The sequence below is a fragment of the Bombyx mandarina genome, chromosome 23 (genome assembly GCF_030267445.1).
Source record: "Bombyx mandarina strain Sakado chromosome 23, ASM3026744v2".
Lineage (NCBI taxonomy): Eukaryota > Metazoa > Arthropoda > Insecta > Lepidoptera > Bombycidae > Bombyx > Bombyx mandarina.
In genome coordinates this window covers 12,174,024-12,197,121 of record NC_143229.1, presented here as the reverse complement: position 1 = coordinate 12,197,121, position 23,098 = coordinate 12,174,024, and the positions used below count along the sequence as shown (strand labels likewise).

The 23,098-nt window shown below is 38.0% G+C and overlaps 1 protein-coding gene across 1 annotated transcript in view; it reads right to left on the bottom strand.

The window, feature by feature from the left end:
* The window catches only part of LOC114248298 (uncharacterized), a 74,339-nt gene that overhangs the window by 40,631 nt on the left and 10,610 nt on the right, over positions 1-23,098 (bottom strand). The window lies entirely within an intron of this gene.

Below are 23,098 nucleotides of genomic sequence, written 5' to 3'. Positions count from 1 at the left end.
CCAATCACCTAAGGGTTGGTGCAACATGTTTTCTCCTTCCACACTCCTGTATCATATATCAACGTTCTCTATAACTCCTTTATCATATCATATCGTATCACAACAATCTTTTTATGGTGGGAAACTTAGTATCACAACTTTGTTGTGATCTGTAAAATGTTTTGTGTTCTGTGATGGGTACTTGCTAAACGTCTACTAATCTAAGCCAAAAATTGTTGTTTGCTGTTTAAATTACTTTGGTTGGTAAAAATATTTTTACAACCCGCACATCTGGCGGCGTCAGATCATTTGTTTGACCATAACTCGTATGGTTAATGCCTCGGAAAATACGCTGAGTCGAAACAAGGGGTGCGCTATCCGTCAATCACATCCCCATAAAATATGTTCATAACTTATTTTATTTTTTTGACATCAGTCACGTTTTTTTTGCGAATTTCGATTTTGTGAAACTTTTCATTAGAATTTTCAAAGAATCTTGAAGTGAAACTTCTTTAGGTGCGTTGAGAGTAAAATTTTAATTCGCGACAGATTCGTTACGGCTAGAGAGAAAAAATACAATTTAGGATGAGCGAGAGTGAGAAAATAAACAAAGTGTCTCGCTAACCACATCGACCAAGGAGACAGGGAAAGAACAAACCTAGCTAGATCGTTTCTCTTATACACAGCATTCCCTATTACAAGAGAAATCTGATTTAAGGATAAAAAATGAAGAAAACCATAATATTACACACCGCAAAAGAAGTTTCACTTCTTTCACGTGCACCAAGCTTGCACCATTTTTTTAGTATGGTAAGACTTAGGTTATGGATACGTACGGACAGCTGGGCTACCCGGCTCACGTCCGACACGGTGCTAAATACTTACCAGAGTCCATAAACTTAACATCGAACAATACCTGCAGAAATAGCCAATTTGCTGTACCTATCTATGCGGGCTCTCGATGTCACTAGTGAATAGAAGCTGTCATCATACATACAGCACTCAAAGAACCAATTTCGCTAGTTCCTATTTTAACCGACATAAAAAAAAGTTTTTCTATACGACTGCATATTTTTATGTAAGTTACTTCTAAACAGTTTTTCTTGGCGAATCGATTGGGATATATATATATGTACCTAGTCAGGTCATAAATTCTGTCACATGTTTAATGTAAAATAATTGAAACAAGTTTATTCATTATGTAACCATTTATATACCAAAATGAACTTAACAAAACATAGATTCTTAGGACACTAAAGTTTATTCAAAATGAAATCCGTGATTTTGAGTACAGGCCTTCAATCTGCGCGGCCAGTCGTCTATCGCAGCACGAACGAGGTCCATGTCAATATCGGCGGCTGCCTTAATCAAAGATGTCTTCATTGACTCCAAATTGGGATGAGGCTTTGAGCACGCCTTTTCCTCCAAGTGTTGCCATATCTTGTAATCTAACGGATTCAAATCTGGACTGGAGGAGGGCCAGTCTTCGTGCCGGATGAAGTCGATTTCACGCGCCGCCAGCCAGTCTTATGTGCTCTTCGCTCTATGAGCTGGCGCCGAATCTTATTGGAATACCCAGTGCCTGTTATTGAACATGGTATGAGAAACAGGTTCCACAAGGTTCGTCAGGACTGTATTTTGATACACAACTGCATTCGTTTTTACACCTTTCTCACAAAAATGTACCTCTGTTAAGCCCCAATAAGAAACTCCCAACCATACCATGAGCGAGGATGGAAAATGACCTCGTTGGACACGCGGAATACGGTTGCTCGCTTCTTCACTGCTGTGTGCGTACACCTTATCATTTTGTTTGTTGTAGCTCTCTTCTACGGTAAAAATTTTTTCATCCGAAAAAAGAATTTCCCGATATTTTTTTCCCGCGTACCGCTTCAACAAAGCGCGGCATCTCTTCAATCTCAGGTCCATTAGACGAGCATTCAAACGATGTCCTGTTTTTCTTCAATATGCTCGAAGCCCTAAGTCTTCATTTAACACCCTTTTCACCGTGGTTCTTCTTAACCCCATCTGAAGGGCCAACAGTTTCTGCTTACGTTTGGGATTTCTTTGAATGCGCGCCTTCACAGCTTTTATCACTGCTGGAGTCCTAACAGACCGAGGGCGACCACTTCTTGACCTGTCATCTACACTAGAGTCTTCATTGTATCGTTTGATGTTACGATAAACGAATATTTTGGTTATATTAAATTTTTTCAGTATGTTAAAAATTTGAATTGGCGCGTAACCGCAACGATGCAACGCAATAACTGCAACACGGTCTTCTTTAAGAGTCCACTCCATATTTAAAAATGAGTAAAAATTCTAAAAGTATACATTTTTATTTTCATGAACAATTCGAAATTCGAATTCAATAAACTCTTTTGTGGCCAGCATTCTAAAAGAAAAGTTTTTACTGTGTGGCAATACTTATGACCTGACTAGGTATATAATATATTTTGGAAACTGTTGCTTCTAATATAATCCTATTAGAGTTTTATCAATATTTGACTCGTGGTTTTTGAGTTATTCTTGATAATGCATAATATTTAATTTTAATTGTCTTCGACTACATTGACGATAACCTCATTTGATGTTGTTAAAGTGGGTTCAATTTTTATTAATATATTGTATTAAAAAAGAATAGATTCTTTGTTTATTTTTGTTTTCAAAGATTGATGTGCCCCATGTCATATGATGCGTAAATCGTAATTTATGCTGCAGCAGATCCGCCGAGAAATCGCAAACAACACAACAACAACAAACTTATTTACTCCAGCTAATACCTACATCATCACACGTGTTCTAGAATTTGTAAGTATTCATACATTATTAAAATGAAATCTGTTTTTTCATAGCGATTCTTCATATAATTCTTTCGTTGTCTGTTAGTCTTCTATTTATTATTTTATCATATAATATTAAACTAGACAATGTAACGAAATTACTTCAAAAGTAAGAACTAAGGTCGATACGTCTTGTCTTGATGAAGTGTTATTAAATATCTTTTTTCTATATAATATTGTGAACGTTTCATGGAACGTAAAAAGTAAAAAAATGTATGTAATTTAATTTCTTTTGCTTTATGTCGATTCTATTTGTTTTTTATTTTAGTAAATTTGAGTTAGTTTATTTTAATGTTTTAAAAACGTAGCTTAATAACATAACAATAAGAGCCAAACTAGGATTTCCTGTACTATGGGAATCAGAGATTGACAAACATACATATTAATACATACTGAATGGATGTGATGCTGGTGCAGGTTAGCTCAAAACGTGTAATTAAATTTTAATTAAACTTCTTCCAAGTCGTACACTCTTGACAGAGTGGTCGTGGTCATGCATAAGTCGAATCCTGCGATACCGATGCTCTCGCGATGCAAGGCCTTGTGGCACGATATTTCGCAGAGTGAGAGCATTCATTTATGTTGGAGTGAATTACAGATTTTATGAGGTCGGTCCATCGTGTTGGAGATCTTCCGTGAGATCTTTTCTTTTTTCTTCTTTTAATTAAATAGCAATTAAAATTAAATTTACAAAATTTATGTAGTGACGGGATTGTTGTTATAATAAACCAGAACGGAGATAGATATCAACGATATTGTCTATATCTGTCCATGATAACATCCAATTTATAGACAATGATAGCTATAATGCAACTGGATTTTTGCCTGTCTGATGTTGGCCTAGAATTTCACCTCTTCATTTCTCCGCTTAGGTGTCGAAAAGCAAATAAGGAATTTACTGGATCATACTGCGGTCGCCAACCGGTATTTTTTAACCTTACTATATGTGATATTGGTACGTATACTAAGCCCTTCTAACAGTAATAATTCAGTAGTTATATTCAATTTTCTAAGTTTGATATTTAATACACCACGTCCTTACGGACCTATCAGATCCAATAACCCTTTCATTAGACGGCTTCAGCTCTAATACTATGAGTAGGGACCCCGGTAACCGTACTCGTCGAACTCAGCAAAGAGTTCGAGGTGAAACCTAACCCAAATATGAGCCCGCTGAGTTTCTCGTCGGATCACGATGGGATCTGGTATTCAATTATTTTGAAAACTTTTCTAAACACATAAAATTCTGAGTTGAGTAATTCTAGGCCAATAAATAAAATTTTGCTGTACATTTGATTCAAAGAGATCGGTATTTCCCTGAAAACCTCATTTTCGTTAAATTTGACTACCTGAATTTAATACCCACGTCATCTTTATCATTCTCCTGCCCATCTCCCAGTCTCCTGGGGTCAGCGCAATATGTTTTCTCCTTCCATACTCCTCTATCATATACCATTTCTTCGCTCACTGCCCTCTTACACATATCGTCTTTCATGCAAGTCAACAATTTTTTCTTAGGTCTACCTCTTCCTCTAATATTAATCTCGAATTTAATACACACGTATCTATCAAAATACTTTCAATCTTATAGAACGGCACAAGGAAGTGAATTAAGTCACGTCTTGTTTCCCTCGCGTGTGCGGTTGCGGGTTCGCTTGAATATTACGTATGCGAATGTAGTACGCGTCAGTTGATAACTGGGTCGCGTCAGAAATTCCAAGAACAGCTTTAATTTGTTAAAAAAGTTGTGATCAAGACTTAGTTTTTTTTTTGTTCTTTCTTATTCGTTATTGAATTCCTTCTTTTGTAATTTTGTATATGAATTACTATTATGGTATGCACGTTTGTTCGTATCACCCCTTTACCGGACGCGGGATCGGATCCGTGTGTATTTGGATAATATGATTCTGTCACTTACTACTGTAACAAAATATTCGTGAGTTTAAGTAGGTTACAATTTACTAGGTTACGGTTAAGTAGGGGTACGACCCAAAAAAACCTAAAAGATCAAAAAGATCAAAGTGTCCGTTCCTAATAGTACCAAAGGAACAAATGTTTTCCTAAAAAAATATTTATATCTTATTTGATCTATCGAAGGACCCGCAGTCGTCGTTTCTAACATCTGTTTCCCCTACTCACTGCCACTTCATCCAAATCCTGTAGGCCATTATGATGACTTTCTTTGTATTACGAATTTTCTCATACCTGATTCCTGATGTTTATGTACTAGGCTGCACCAAAAGTATCGGGAATGGAATATTTCCACTGTTCCTGTCATATTAAAATCGTTTTAACTGAAAACTCCTTGGTTTTAAAAATCGAATACCATTTATTTATTTAAAAAAAGATTCTCGGTCTTGTCACGAGGTTTTGTCAAACTTGTTTAGTCGTTGAGAAAATGGAATTGACTCGAGAAAATTCAAGAGCGATGATTTATTATGACTTTCGAAGTGGTTTAACACAAAAAAAGTGTGTTGACCGGATTATTTCTGCATTTGGTGATGAAGCCCCATCCAAAACCACAATTTATCGCTGGTTTGCTGAGTTTCAACGTGGACGTGTCAATCTCAGTGATGATCCCCGTCAAGGTCGTCTAAAAACTGCAGTCACCCAAGAAAACGTTGATGCTGTGCGTAAGCTGATTGAGGAAGATCGACATGTGACATACCGCGAAATTCAGGCAACTTTAGACATTGGCATGAGTCAAATACAAATAATCTTGCATGAACAATTGGGTGTAAAAAAGTTGTTTTCCCGATGGATACCGCATTCGGTCTGTGAAGAGCAAAAAGCGGCTCGCGTTACTTGGTGCGTCAGAACTCTCGAAAGATTCCACGCAGGATCCTCAAATGCTGTATACAACATTGTATCAGGTGACGAACCTTGGATATACGCGTACGAACCCGAAACAAAAAACCAGTCACGAGTTTGGGTGTTCGAAAATGAGTTTGAAGTTTTGAAGTCGTCGTGGTCTAACGGATAAGACGTCCGGTGCATTCGCGTTGAGCGCGATGCACCAGTGTTCGAATCCCGCAGGCGGGTACCAATTTTTCTAATGAAATATGTACTCAACAAATGTTCACGATTGACTTCCACGGTGAAGGAATAACATCGTGTAATAAAAGTGAAACCCGCAAAATTATAATTTGCGTAATTACTGGTGGTAGGACCTGTTGTGAGTCCGCGCGGGTAGGTACCACCGCCCTGTCTATTTCTGCCGTGAAGCAGTAATGCGTTTCGGTTTGAAGGGTGGGGGAAGCCGTTGTAACTATACTGAGACCTTAGAACTTATATCTCAAGGTGGGTGGCGCATTTACGTTGTAGATGTCTATGGGCTCCAGTAACCACTTATCACCAGGTGGGCTGTGAGCTCGTCCACACATCTAAGCAATAAAAAAAAAAAAAAAAAAAGTTAAAGCCAACAAAAATTGTTCGTTCACGGAGTGTTGCAAAAAAAACGGTGGCCACGTTTGTCTCCAAAACCGGCCATGTTACGACTATTCCTCTTGAGGGACAAAGAACGGTTAATGCAGAATGGTATGCTAGCGTTTGTTTGCCACAGGTCGTTTCTGAACTCCGTAAAGAGAACTGCAACTGCCGCATCATCCTCCATAACGACAATACGAGTTCTCACACCGTGCACAGAACAAAAGAGTTTTTAGAGCAAGAAAACATAGAATTATTAGACCATCCGCCGTACAGCCCCGACCTAAGCCCTAATGATTTCTATACTTTCCCTAAAATAAAGAATAAATTGCGTGGACAGAGATTTTCATCACCTGAAGAAGCTGTGGACGCCTACAAAACGGCCATTTTGGAGACCCCAACCTCCGAATGGAATGGTTGCTTTAATGATTGGTTCCATCGTATGGAAAAATGTGTCAAATTTCGCGGAGAATACTTCGAAAAGCAATAAATACATTTTTTAATAGTAATGTTGTGTCACTTCGTTAATTCCCAAAATGTTCAGTGCCGCCCTCGTATTGGCATCGGAGGCAAGCCTTCTTTAGATGAGGATTCAAGAGGGCGTGATGGTGGAGGGTGTTTTTAGCATTAGAAAGTAGCTCTGATTGAAAAGTTAAGTTGTGGCAGCTACAGTTGGGCATTGGTAGTGCCAATGGCAGGGGCAGGATAGTCGTTGACTACCGTTAAGAAGCTGCCGTGTTGCTTATGTTAAATGATTATTTTGAATTGTAATGAAAATAATTATATTACATAATGTATGTAATTGGAAATTTAAATACAGAGATCAGACTATTTGTAATCATGTATTTTTATTCCACGAAAATTTGCCTTTAGTTAAACTCTGATTCAATACACGTTTGAAAATTCAATATTCCTCGCATTTCGTTTTAAGCCGTCGTAACCTAGTTTTTAGTGAGGAGAGCTGTTTTATTAAAAAATGATGGCTAAGTCTACCTATTCAAGTGGTAAGTATTATTGTTTTAGAACCTTAATATTCTCTAGAAGAGCAGGGGCTATAAAGCCGGTACTGTGAGGTATAATGAATACTATTTAAGTTACCAGAGTGCCGACTTTCAGGAAAAGACTGAAAATTAACCGGCAAATGTGGACACTTCAGTCCCGATTCAGCCTCAAACCGGAAACTTGTCGCGCAAGAAAGACGAACCTTCTCTCATTGTCTTTATAATAGATATTTCTGTTACAATTCTTTTACGAAGTGCCATTAAAATAGTCGATAAAAAGATATGTATCTTCATAATAGTATGAGACGTATAGTGACCACTACTTACAAAAACTACTGGTAACAGCCCAGAGGTCATGGGACTCTTCGAACTGGTAGAAAAGATTAACATAAGAACTAATCCAAACTACATTAAAATTTTCGCCGGATCTTTTTTTTATAGCTTCGTTGGGTGGACGAACTTACGGCCCACCTGGTGTTAAGTGGTAATCGAAGCTCATAGATATCTAAATCGTAAATGCCACCACTCATCTCGAGACATGAGTAATAAAATCTCAGTTTTATTAGTACAACGGCTGCCCCACACCAAAACGCGTTACTACCACACGGCAGAAATAGGCAGGGTGGTGGTACCTACCCGTGGGGACTTAAAGGACGTCCTACCACCAGTAAATCTTCCCAGTTGATCTTCCCAGTGGATGGCGATTCCGATGCGATTGTAAATGCATTCGAGGAGCAGGAACCCTTAAGCTCACAGGCCTCCTTCGGCAGAGTTCGGGCAGTTATTAGCAAATCCAATCCCTCCTGATTTAACCCATGCTCGCCCAGCTGCCCTGGTGACAGAAAGCTAGAAAGACTTCTAAGACACCAGAAATTCCAATCCATCCCAAACAAAATGTGTTCAAGGCTGTATTATCTGAACATCTGCCAGATAAGTTCTGTTTTCAGAACAAACCAATTTATATCGGACCGCAATTCCCAAATTTTTGGTTCATAATTGAATAAAAGACCAGCCACTTTTAATTTACCCTAATCGAGGTCTTTTGTTATGCTGTTCACGATTTACAAAACAAAACACTCGAGCTGTTCCAAAACGTTTTGAGAGTTTGGAAAACCGCTTTATATGTAGGTGCTTATTGTTCAAGTTGGAACGTTTGATAATAATTGAAAAACTTATTGAATGGACCTGGGAAGGCTTTACAGCGGAATATTCATGAGACGACTCGCGATATAAATTACGTGAACGCGTTCTGGTGAAACAATGAGGATTGCGTTCGCTCTTGATTGTTATTTTATGACTTCTTCGTCGGCTTTACAATTCTTAATGGGCATAGTTCTTTGCGTTCTAGAAAATTCGTTTCATACTTATTCGAGTATTCTGGAAATCGGTTGCCCTTTATATAATAGACTAAAATATTTGTATTCTAAGCCCACTGAGTCTTTCGCCGGATCTTGTAAGTGGGTTGCGATTCCGATCTAGTGGTAGATTCAGCGAAGCATTATTCTTAATAGGACTTGTTTAGCAAATTTGCCAGGTTGAGCCCAGTAAGTTCGTCTACACGTCAAACTAGTATATTATAACCCCATGAGGCTACTAGCATAGGTTACAAGTAAGAAAAAAAATTGAATTCTAAAGTGAATATTTCTTTTGGTACCTCTAATTTTATGAATGTTAGTTCCATGATATTGCTAATTACTTCAGGGTGCATGATTCCATTCAAGTAACGATTTCCCATTCATTCAGATTTAAGTTCAAAATCGGCTCACGTCAGAAACAGATAATATTGCGGTACCAACCAGTAAGGTTTAATGGTATAACTAACCGTCTCTTTTTAAAACCTTCTCTTCTAGCTTAAAGGGTACGGCAGCCGTTGTTCAATTGTTGACTTCATACTCCAAGGTGGGTGATGGCATCAACGATGCGATGTATGTGGTTTCCAATAACTACTTCCAACAGATGAACCCTGAGCTCAATCAACCAACGAACTCGCTTTTACTTTTTTAATTATTTTAATTCTATAGTGCCAGTAATAATCAGTAAGACATTACGGTTAACAGAAGGGGATGGACATTATACAATAACATTGATATTTTAACTTCATAACTCCACATCAGTCAAGATTATAGGACTCTATTTTCCTACTTGTACTGTGAAGTAAGAAAGTAGAGTCCTATAGTCTTAGTCCTATAGTCCTTATCATCACCGGCAAATTGGAAGGAAAGACGCCTAGGGGGTTTAGGCCCATGCGCTGGTTCAATCAGATTAAGACGACTTTGGACTCCAGCATCAATGTCGCTATCCACTGCGCGGAGGACAGGAAGGAATGGAGGAACATAGTCCTAACAAAAGTGTTCCATAAAGGTCACGATCCTCAACACTGAGGATGCACGGAGGAGGACCGTGAAGTAACTCGGTCAACCTGCGAGTAAAAGGTTATCTCTCAAACTTGATAGTGGCCTTATAGTTGTGGTCTATAGTCACGTTTTACCGCTTAATATCAGGTCGACGGTAAGTTCGTTTCATTTTAACAAAAAACACTAACAGCAATTCTTAATCAAAGCTTTGATTCCGTTCTCGATAGGTGGTAAATCTCTCCTTAATATACTAAAAAAAATAGAAAAATATTAAAGCCGTATGCCTCCTTAAGTACTTTTTTTATCCTTATTGCGTAGATGGGTGAATGAGCTCACAGACCACCTGGCGTTAAGTGGTTACCGGAGCCTATAGATATTTACAACGTAAATTTACCCTTCAAACCGAAACGCATTACTGTCTCACGGCTGAAATAGGCTGGGTACCTACCGGTGCGGACTCACAAGAGATCCTACAACTAGTAAGTATATATCAATAAGTGTTTTTATTTTAAGCTAGTATTATGATACTTAATAATATTTTCAACATAGTTTTCCGTCAGCAGCTTTGTGTGGACTGCGCTTATTTATGTCGCGTGGGCAGAGATCCGTAGGTTGAAAAGTAGCCCGTATTATTCTTTCCCAGTCTGCATAATATTTTCATACCGTGCTTCGTTAAAATCGGCCCAGTGGCTTGGGCGTGAAAACTTAACTTACTTTCGTATTAATGACTATGTAACTAGAAAAGAAAATTTCATGAACCGTAAATGATAATTGCTCTTACACAATCCGATTTTAGTGAAATACAACCAATGCTTTGCCAAAGATACAAACAGACAGAGAAGAAATCAAAAATCTCTGGTACTATTAATCTTTTTGAGTTACGTGCTTTCTATTTTCATCGCACAAACACACCAGATGCTGGTTTTATTATATTTAAATATATAATTCATGACACGAAATCCGGCTTAATAACTCGAAAACATTGAAGAACTTTTATATATTTAAAGAGGAAGATTACCTTTCTCTCCACCTGTTACGGAACAATATTTGCATAACTCGGATGTCGTACAAGACTGCGTAATGTTAGGGATTTATTTCAAGGCAACATTTTTGTTTGTATTCCATTTGTTAGGAACATTTGACTCGTAATAACCTAGCTAATCTTTGAATGTTTTCTTCTGATTTCAAAGGTAGTTCTGTTCGGTAGAAATTTGTTTTATTTGCAATGAAAAATTGAATATGGATTTTTATGGATTTCATAGTTTAATTTTAAACTTTGTCTGACAAATAAACCAGTCGCCGGTTCTATTGAGCATATTATAGTTTTGGATAAAAAGTGAAAACAAGAATAATTTTTCAATAGTTTCTTGCCCATTCTTCTCGATGCTGAAAATCAATTTCCAATTGTTGGTAAAGAAAGTAATGGCGACTTTAAAGAGTCTATGAGACCCTATCTGACTAAAAAAAAATTTATTTATTTCACATTACCAAATAACATATTGCTTAATAATGAGTTAAAAATGTCCTTTTCTCTATCAAGAGCTCTGGTTTTAGAACAAATTCTCATTCTTTTTTTTTATTGCTTAGAAGGCTGAACAAGCTCACCACCTATCTGGTGTTAAGGGGTTACTGGAGCCCATAGACGTCTACGACGTAAAAGCGTCACCCACCTTGAGATATAAGTTCTAAGGTCTCAAATATAGTTACAAAGGCTGCAAATATAGCTACAAACGCATTACTGCTTCACGGCATTCATGGTGTTTACATTGCGTACCCTTGATGTTGTTGACAAAAATCCGTGAACCCGCCTTTTGAGGGTAACAACAAAGGGAAGATCTACCAAGCGGGCGAAAAATTTTCGGTAGACCGACGACTCATAATCAGAACTTGTATGTAGAAATTATTGTTATTGATTTCTAGAGTTTACGATTGATCAATAATAAGGCTGCCCGCAAACCGTTCGTCGCTTTTATTTCATTCTACCCTGTCGCCTAGATTCTGGATACGTTTACAGCGTTTGTTTGGTCGTAAAAATTTGTACACATGACCCTGATACGAGACATATTTATTCTATTCTATATATTCAATTATATATATATATATATATATGTATATAGAATTAAAAAATATATATAACGGCCGTCTGGTGTAGTGGTAAGTGACATGGTCACTACACAAGGGGTCGCGGGTTCGAATCCCGCCAAGGGAGGATATTTGTATGATAAATATAAAACGTCTTTTCCAAGGTTATGGATGAATAATAAATATATGTATGTACATAATAAAAATCTTACATTTATTTCCGTTATCTGGTATCTGTAACACAAGTTCTTTACCAACTTAGCACGGGACCAGTTAACGTGGCGTAATCGTTAGTAAATATTTATTATTTATTTATTATATAGAAAGATATATAGAAATTCAATTCTGTATTTAAATAAAGAATTTGTAATATTAAACTGAAAATTATATATATATATGACATAGCAATGCATAAGTTACATAAGTCACATAGGCCCATAGGTCATCATAACATCAATATTGTCTACCTTCAGACAGATTGGTGTTACAGTCCTCATAGAATAACATGCAGCTTTTTTTATTTTTATTGCTTAGATGGATGGACGAGCTAACAGCCAACCTGGTGTTAAGTGGTTACTGAAGCCCATAGACATCTACAACGTAAATGCGCCACCCACCTCGAGATATAAGTTCTAAGGTCTCAGTATAGTTACAACGGCTACCCCACCCTTCGAACCGAAACGCATTACTGCTTCACGGCGGAAATAGGCGGGGTGGTGGTACCTACCCGTGCGGACTCCCAAGAGGTCCTACCACCAGTGGAAAAGCTTCGCGATAAGTAGGCGGATTTCGAACCGACCCGTAAAGTCATGACGATTCAAAAGTTCTCCTGAAAGCCTTGTTGAATTAAAAACTTTTTGATTTATCATCTGACGAACAGCTGAGAATACTGTAGGATCCACGACGATCGAAACGATGACAGACAATTTTCAGTGGTATTCAAAGAATTCCATATATACCCACAAATCTTTTAAATAAATAATAATAATAAATAAATATTTACTAACAATCACGCCAAGTTAACTGGTCCCGTGATAAGTTCGTAAAGAACTTGTGTTACAGGTACCAGATAATGGATATAAATGTAAGATTTTTATTATACACATACATATATTTAATATACATCCATAACCCTGGAAAAGACATTGATATTTATCATACAAATATCTTCCCTTGGCGGGATTCGAACCCGCGACCCCCTTGTGTAGTGACCATGTCACTTACCACTACACCAGACGGCCGTTATACTATTAAATCTGATTATACTATTACCATTTCTTTATTTTCTCGATCTAATTTGCTTAAGTTGTTATCGAGTTCTAATTTGATAGTTGTAGTGTTACCAAATAAGTAATTATATCGATCGCATATATGTATTATGTTTTGAATAAAGACAAATACAACAAAAACATTCAAATATATTTTTTTACGGAGATTTACGAAGGATGGTTTAAAGAAATGGTGCAATCTCTGGAAGAACCGTCGATAATTATTATGAACAACGCTACATACCTAGGCGGCACTGAAAATTTCGGGAATTAACGAAATGACACAACATTACTATTTAAAAATGTATTTATTGCTTTTCGAAGTATTCTCCGCGAAATTGGACACATTTTTCCATACGATGGAACCAATCATTGAAGCAACCATTCCATTCGGAAGTTGGGGTCTCCCAAATGGCCGTTTTGTAGGCGTCCACAGCTTCTTCAGGTGATGAAAATCTCGGTCCGCGCAATTTATTCTTTATTTTAGGGAAAGTATAGAAATCATTAGGGCTGAGGTCGGGGCTGTACGGCAGATGGTCTAATAATTCTATGTTTTCTTGCTCTAAAAACTTTTTTGTTCTGGGCGCGGTGTGAGAACTCGCATTGTCGTGATGGAGGATGATGCGGCGGTTGCAGTTCTCTTTATGGAGTTCAGAAACGACCTGTGGCAAACAAATGCTAGTATACCATTCTACATTAACCGTTCTTTGTCCCTCAAGAGGAATAGTCGTAACATGGCCGGTTTTGGAGACAAACGTGGCCACCATTTTTTTTGCAACACTCCAACAACGAACAATTTTTGTTGGCTTTAACTCATTTTCGAACACCCAAACTCGTGACTGGTTTTTTGTTTCGGGTTCGTACGCGTATATCCAGGATTCGTCACCTGATACAATGTTGTATACAGCATTTGAGGATCCTGCGTGGAATCTTTCGAGAGTTCTGACGCACCAAGTAACGCGAGCCGCTTTTTGCTCTTCACAGACCGAATGCGGTATCCATCGGGAAAACAACTTTTTTACACCTAATTGTTCATGCAAGATTATTTGTATTTGACTCATGCCAATGTCTAAAGTTGCCTGAATTTCGCGGTATGTCACATGTCGATCTTCCTCAATCAGCTTACGCACAGCATCAACGTTTTCTTGGGTGACTACAGTTTTTAGACGACCTTGACGGGGATCATCACTGAGCATGACACGTCCACATTGAAATTCAGCAAACCAGCGATAAATTGTGGTTTTGGATGGGGCTTCATCACCAAATGCAGAAATCATCCGGTCAACACACTGTTTTTGTGTTAAACCACTTCGAAAGTCATAATAAATCATCGCTCTTGAATTTTCTCGAGTCAATTCCATTTTCTCAACGACTAAACAAGTTTGACAAAACCTCGTGACAAGACCGAGAATCTTTTTTTAAATAAATAAATTGTATTCGATTTTTAGAACCAAGGAGTTTTCAATTAAAAACATTTTAATATGACAGGAACAGTGGAAATATTCCATTCCCGATACTTTTAGTGCAGCCCTCGTATCACTCCAGATAAATTGACAAAATGCCGACGCAGGTCAATAAAAAACAAGAGATAATTGACTGACTTCAACGTCATGGCGAAAATGTGGATAATACTATATTAAAAGTACAATCCGTGAATATTTTAAAATCGAAAAAAAAGCCTCCCTAAAAGATGTATCAACTTCTTATGTATCCAACTTCTTAAGTATCTTGAGGATCGCCAGCTGATCAGTGACCGGCAGTACGGTTTCCGTCATGGTCGCTCAGCTGGCGATCTTCTTGTATACCTCACACATAAATGGGCTGAAGCCTTGGAAAGCAAGGGCGAGGCTCTCGCTGTGAGCCTTGACATCGCGAAGGCCTTCGACAGGGTCTGGCATAGGGCACTTCTATCGAAGCTTCCAGCATACGGGATCCCTGAGGGACTCTGCAAGTGGATCGCTAGCTTTTTGGATGGACGGAGCATCGCAGTTGTCGTCGACGGCTGCTGCTCCGATACCATGACCATCAACGCTGGTGTTCCACAAGGTTCGGTGCTCTCCCCCACGCTTTTCATACTGCATATCAATGACATGCTATCTATTGATGGCATGCATTGTTATGCGGATGACAGCACGGGGGATGCGCGATATATCGGCCATCAGAGTCTCTCTCGAAGCGTTGTACACGAGAGGCGATTAAAACTTGTGTCTGAAGTGGAGAACTCTTTGGGGCGGGTCTCCAAGTGGGGTGAACTGAATTCAGTTCAGTTCAACCCATTGAAGATACAGGTTTGCGCGTTCACTGCGAAGAAGGACCCTTTTGTCATGGCGCCGGAATTTCAAGGAGTATCCCTGCAGCTTTCCGCGAGTATCGGGATTCTGGGGGTCGATATTTCGAGCGATGTCCAGTTTCGGAGTCGTTTGGAAGGTAAAGCCAAATTGGCCTCTAAAATGTTGGGAGTTCTCAACAGAGCGAAGCGGTATTTCACGCCTGGACAGAGACTTGCGCTTTATAAAGCGCAGGTCCGACCTCGCGTGGAGTACTGCTCTCACCTCTGGGCCGGGGCTCCCAAATACCAGCTACTTCCATTTGACTCCATACAGAAACGGGCTGTTCGGATGGTCGATAGTCCTGCTCTCGCGGATCGCTTGGAACCTCTGGGTCTACGGAGGGACTTCGGTTCTCTCTGTGTTTTATACCGCATGGTCCATGGGGAATGCTCTGAGGAATTATTCGAGATGATTCCCTCATCTCCTTTTTATCATCGCACCTCCCGCCATCGGAACAGAGTTCATCCATATTATCTGGAACCGCTGCGTTCATCGACAGTGCGTTTCCAAAGATCTTTTTTGCCACGTACCATCCGGCTTTGGAATGAACTCCCCTCCACGGTGTTTTCCGAGCGCTATGACATGTCCTTCTTCAAACGAGGCTTGCGGAGAGTTCTTTATGGTAGGCAGCGGCTTGGCTCTGCCCCTGGCATTGCTGACGTCCATGAGCGACGGTGACCACTTACCATCAGGTGGGCCGTATGCTCGTCTGCCTACAAAGGCAATAAAAAAAAATAAAAAAAAATGTATTACCGACGAAATAGCTGCCGAATGCGGTCATTGGGTTCTTTGACTTCCGTCGTATCATTGCCAGTACAATGCTATAGAACTAATATGGGCACAAATCAAAGGACTCGCCGCTTGAAACAATACCCATCCCTCTTTTACGGCAAACGAGATGTTAGATTTATTAAAAAATGCATGTGCGGAAGTAACCGCCGAAAATGATTGGGAAAAAATTGTTAGAAGAACCCAAAACATTATAGCGTCGGATACGGAAATTTATGTGGCATTCGATAATATAGAAGTACAGGAACTTATAATAAATGTTGGGGAGAGTGTCGAGAATGTCGAGTGACAGTGACGATTCTTCAGATTTTGATTAAAATAAATAAATGAAATATCAACATAATCTAATTACATCTTGTAATGAAATGTATAATTGTATAATGCCTAATGGATAAGGCGTCGGACTTCGGATCAGAAGATTCCAGGTTCGAATCCTGGCAGGGTCGCCATGCGGTGTGCGGGGTTCGCGGGATATAATAAAATGCACGTCTTAATTGCACAACGCTATATTTCTGACTGACTTACTACTAAGTTACACACTACAAATAAATTTGTACAAAATTATCCGACAATAGTTTAGTTTCTTAAACTTTGTAAAAAAATATCGGGTCTGTTATCGTGTTACGTTTATCGATAGCTCCATCCCTATCAGTTTCTATGTATACATAATGTAAAAAGTCGCTCGTTCAAGTTTCCATAGGAACTGTTATCGAGAAAATAAAGAAATGGAATTAGTATAATAGCCACATTGAGGTAAAGCTCACAGACATAACAAAATAAACTGGCTTTGAGACTAACCGACCCTTCAAATTGGAATGTGTAACTGCTTCGTCACAAAGAGTAGGGGCTTAATATACCCTATCACCATCTATAATTATCCAAATATATGTGCTGTGGTATAGCAATACAAATATGTAAATTGGGCAGCTAATTTATAAGCATAGTACGAATCTTGCACGAATTTTATGTACTCACAAACAAAAAGTCAATACATACTAGTAAACTTTCATTGAATATTTAACTTTATAAATGTGACGTACCCTGTAATTTTCCTCTAATGATTAATCGATATACTTTTTCATTGTACTTGTAATATAATTAGTACGTTCCTTTTTTACTTAAAGTACACCCAATTTTCTATAAAAGTGGCTGATTTCACCAAACTTTGAGCGAGGTATCGTCTACCGCCCCAGATACTGAATTAAAGTAATTAATAACCCTAGTTTTAATTGAGGTTGTGATATGGTTTTTCAATAACCTGAATAAAATGAAAGCTCAATGTATTTTAAATTTGCTTGTTTCGGTGACACTTAGCGATAGAATAATTTGAAGGTTCTGCCATTGTGGCGATTTAAAATTTGATATGAAGTGGAAAACACAGTTTTCAAATCTAATCATAAACTAGGTATTGTCGTGAGTTTTTTTTTTTTTTTACTAGCAGCCAGCTCCGGCTCCGCTCGGGTCTTTAACAAAAATTTCAACGATATTTGACGTTGTTTTATTTTTTTTTAACAAAAGAACACTTATTGCGGCATAACTATAATAGTTGAACATATTCTGTCGCGACACCTTTTGTAAATAATAATGTGTTCTACAAAGTCGTAGTACATTATTTTATTCTATCATAAATAGTTTTCGCAGGGCACGCGATGTAAAGAATATTTGAGGTAATTTTCTTACACATTGGGTTACATTATTGGAGTTTTTTCACGGCAAAAACAAGCAGTATTACCATCATTCATACTACCCGGAAACTCTTACGAAAGTATTATAAATTTACGGAAGTTAAATAATTAAATACGCTTATAGAGGCTACTTTCTCGTACTACAAAGTTCTAGACCGGATTCCTCACCACTTTGTTATGTAGTCCTCTTAGCGCAATGACATATCCCTGTTCAAAGTTAAAATTCAAGGAAATTTATATATATCACACGTCAGTCTTCGAAAAAAATAACTAAGTCATTAACACAAAAGGTGATATTAAAATCTCTCTAGTGAAACTCGTCATACGAGTATAATGAAAAACAATTATTATCGTATCGTATAACGCCATATCGTAATTTTTTGATGCAAATATCTTCAACGTAGAAACACATTATTACTACAGTTTAAATTATAATAGTATTCGTATTTAAATAGCCCGGTGGCCCATTGTCAAAATATTAAAATATAATAATATAAAAGAGTGATCGTTATGTCATATTATTCAGGACATTTACGATTCACGGATATATATATGTTTTACAAAAAGGTCATAGATGTGCTCCGCACTAAACGCTTCACTATCCCCCTTTGCCTTTTCATGGGTTCTGTCTCATGCGAGGTTCGGACGCGGGTTGTTGAGGGATAGGAGGTTTTAGTCAGTTCGACTCCGACATGCCCCGCCCTCTATCCCCAGGGAAGGGCGGAAGTCCGGCGATTTCCTCCTGACCAAAAAAAAAATGCCTCTATCATATGTATATGATTTAGGAAAGTCTATATACTTCTGCTCAATAACCTCCATTTGATTCAAACCGGTATCCACGACTACTTCGCCGCACAAGCGGGTAGCATATTTAAAATTACTCATGCGAATTTCCCCCTTATGGTATTACCGCAAATTTGTACACTTTCAACGTTTAATTTGTGTATTTATTTGTTTACACGATGTTGTTCCTTCATCGTAGTCCTTCATAAAATCGTATATTATATACGTGCTTATATATAAAGTTTAGTAGCTAGAGACAATACCGTCTTTACCATAAGGGCACACGGGGCCCGTGCCCAGGGCCCCCATTCTCAGAGGCCCCCGAAAGACCGACAATTTCTCTCACACGTTTATTCTCAAAACATTTTTGTTAAGCACATTATACTTTTTTCACAAATCAGTAATCAGAAGGTGTTTACAAGGCATATACTATGCCTATAATAGAAGATTTTGCTCGACAGAAATCCCGAAAGAAACCGTTATCGAAATCGTAACCAAAAAACCAGCAGCATTCTAATATCATTAATTACATATTATATCATACTGTATTTGATTACCTATAATAAACGGTCTCATACTCAGTAAAAAAATGTTATTATAATTCGCTTTTTTTACTTTCCAAAAGGGCCTCAAATTCCTGTGTGCCCAAGGGCCCCATCCTAGTTTAAGACGTCCCTGGCTGGAGACCCATTCCGAGGCTCGGCACACTTGCATCATTTCATACGAACGAACTATGCGTCTTGCCCATTAAGCCAGGACTATTTTAAATAGCGTTACAAATAAAAAGATATGTGGTGTCGTGGGACACCGCATAGGAACGAAGTTCCTTATTATAAAAATATTAATTTTAAGTTCTATTCGAAGTATAAAGATGATAATTATTCCGGTATACTATTTTTATTATGAGTTTTTATTGATAAAAAAATAACTACTTTACAAAGTTATCAACTTTATTTCATTCACAATAATTTATAAAAAAATTATAATAAAAAAAAAAGTGTGTGTGTCCGCTCCGACGCACGACTGGAGTTTACTGGATATAAATAAAAAATTAAACGAAACAATACGAGAAATAGTTCTATATTACGACAACACGATACACTACAGATTATTAACAAATTAACGAGACACAAAACAAACGACTAACAAATATATGAAAATACAATAATGAGAGAAACGCGCGATCAGTACGAGGCTTTGTGGCGGACTGCCGGCGCAGCAGCCCGGCGCGCATTTCGTGTGACATGCGCATAACGCATTTCGTGTGACATGCTAGTACGATTTTGGTCCCCATAATTTTCATACCCCGGGCCTATATATGTAAATCGATTCTAAAGGAGTAAACTCCAAAAATGATATTTTTTGTACGCTATTACAAAGTTAAGTCGTACACTGTGTGCATTACTAATAAAAGTCTTACGTTACGGACGTTTTTTCCTGGTACCCCCCGCATCGTTCCATAAGGAACTTCGTTTCAAAATTAAAACAAACATATTTCAGTTACGAATGGAAAGCGATAAAAGCACCCGTCGGAAGCTTTTAGTGGTTCGATCCTGTGTTTTTGTTCAAACATTAAAGCGGATCCAAAATAAAATATTCGATTCGACCCGCCGCTGATCGCCGAGTCCGGAACAAACTCATCGGAACTTCGTATCAGCTATATTAATTGGGATTAACTTTAATATACTAGTTATTTTTGTTTTGTTATTCGTGTAATTTTGTAACTAGGTGATTCCATGTTAAGTTTTTTTATTTTATTTTTATTGCTTAGATGGGTTGACGAGCTCACAGCCCACCTTATTTTAAGTAGTTACTGGAGCCCATACATATTTACAATGCAAATGCGCCACCCACCTTGAAATATAAGTTCTAGGGTCTCAGTATAGTTACAATGGCTGCCCCACCCTTCAAGCCGAAACGCATAACTGCTTCACGGGAGAAATAGGCGGGATGGTGGTACCTACCCGTGCGGACTCACAAGAGGTCCTGCCACCAGTGGTTACGCAAATTATATTTTTGCGGGTTTATATAAATAAGAGACGATTGCACTGGCACAGACATTGGCACAGAAATAGTTCTGTGTCAATGACCAAAATCTCAGTTATATTATAAGAACGGCTGTTACGCCCTTCAAATGACAAGGCATCGATGTCGCAGTAGATATAGTGTGGGTGTATATACGCTGGACGGCAGTACGGCTTCACTATATAATATACTCCAAACCTTGGCTTCATATAATATCTATTTTGGGATATAGGCAAAGAGATCTTCCACCGAGAGGGTGAAATTGTTCATAAGTCCGATTGTTTTTTTTTTTTAGGAACGAAGAATTACTGTTGGCCCGGAAGCCTTTTTAGTTTCACCAGGACTCGCGGACGAGCACGGGCTCAGACAGGAGAGGTGGGATTTGCTAACAGCTGTCCGAGCGCCACCGAAGGAGACTTAAGAACACAAAGCAAGCTAGTTCGCGAATGAATCTACTACCGGATCGGAATCGCGATCCGCTGAGAAGATCCGGCGAGAAACTCAACGGGCTACTTTATTGGATAGGTGGCAGGCTTAGGGTCCCTAGGCCTGCTCCTAATACTAGAGCTGCAGGCATTTAATAATAGAGTTAGTGAGTCGGTTGCATCCTTAAATTGTTCGGATTTTATATATACACAAACTAATCGTGAAAATATAGCTAGCGAAATTCGGCCATCTGTCAAATTTCTTATGTTCGGCGATAGCTACCCTCTACATCTATTTAAATTTGCGAAACCTCAAGACATACGAGTACTTAGATCTACGTATACCCCAGATGATCTTAATTACACAAAAGACGATGCGTAAACAGAATTATCATTACCGGATCCTGAGGATAATCTAACATAGAATCTGAGCCACAAACCAAATCTACATAAGTCGTTGTATCTTGTCGTTTAAGCGTTTAATCCATCATGAGTGACAATCGAGATGCGAATAATTAAATCCTTGAATACACACAATATTGTTGTGTCTCATGTTAACAGATTTCGCTGAATTACCGAACCCATTAGCTTCTGATAAGTGCTTACCAAAATTGTACTATTCTGTGGTCAGAATTTTTTACTGCATCTTGTCCTCGTGTCGTTTCTTCACTGCTGATTGTCGTGACCATCATGTTTAGACAGGATTTTATTGTTTCCAGGGTTTCCGATCATTGACCGTGTGAAGATCTTGATCGCATGAAGAGGAATGGGGCTTCTAGTATTATTATCTATATTCTATTCTATTCGAATTGAACATACAATACTATTTTTATATACAAGTATTTCGCGAGTGCCTGTTATGTAAACTTCTTACACTATGTGTGGAAATAAATACCTTTAATAATGTAGACGTTACATTAAAATTTTAGTGTACTTAGATTGTAGAGAAAATTTGTTTTTAGTGTGCAATTGGGCTCTTTATTCATTTAATATTCGACTGAGCAGAGCGTGATCGTTGACCCTACATCTTACTACTTCATACGGAACTAAGTACTTCCTATCTTAATTTATCAAAAACGCTTACCATAAAAGGCAAACATACTTATCATTCTTATAAGCGGGAAATAACGCTGATTTCTCCTTTTGCGTTATTACCGGGGAAATCCCGCTCTTATCCCGTTTCAAACAGTATAATAAATGACAGTTATTAAGTCAACAAAGACTTCTGGAGAGGTCCGCTGTATGACGTCATTTAGCGTTCTTGGTCCATTGAGAAATACACCTTGATTTATTTAAGAAAAAGCTTACAGGACATTCGCTTTTAACAAATGCTACATTTTTTTTTGCTGCCGCTTTGTTCGCGTTGTTGGTTCAGTGAGTTAATAATAAATTATATAAGTCCAAATTTTAATTCTTATTATGTTTGTGAAATATATTTGGTAGACATCCTTACTTTTTTTTTTGTCTCATACGCGGTTTTCGCATCGGTAACATGTGACAAATTCCTACTTTTAATGTTTTTGTGTATTCAAGAACAGAGTTTAGTCTATTTTATTGTGTTGACAACATTAATTTTTATATTCGTCGAAAATAAATCTGGAAAATGTCGAAATAACTATTAATCGAAACAAACATACTCAGAATTCAACGAATAACCAAACTATTACGTTGTATCAAAGCGAAAGTCAAACACAATGTATTTGTGAAATTGGGTTGTCGAGATTGTAAGCGAAGCCATACGAATTAATGGACGGAACGAGAGATTTCCAAATCGACTACGAATCTAATGGAAATATTTATACAGATTCACATATCGTAGATATTAATACATTTAACAGGGAATACGATATGTTGTTGGAAAATTTTCGTTTTTCCGTTCTTTGTTAACTCTCTACTCAGCCATATATTACATCTATTAGAGTTCGGGATGGGCTTTTGACACCGATATCAAGATTATGAGCGATGAATCTATATATATATACATATAAATGAATTGCTGTTCGTTAGTCTCGCTAAAACTCAAGAACGGCTGGACCGATTTGGCTAATTTTGGTCTTGAATTGTTTGTGGAAGTCCAGAGAAGGTTTAAAAGATAGATACATTTGAAA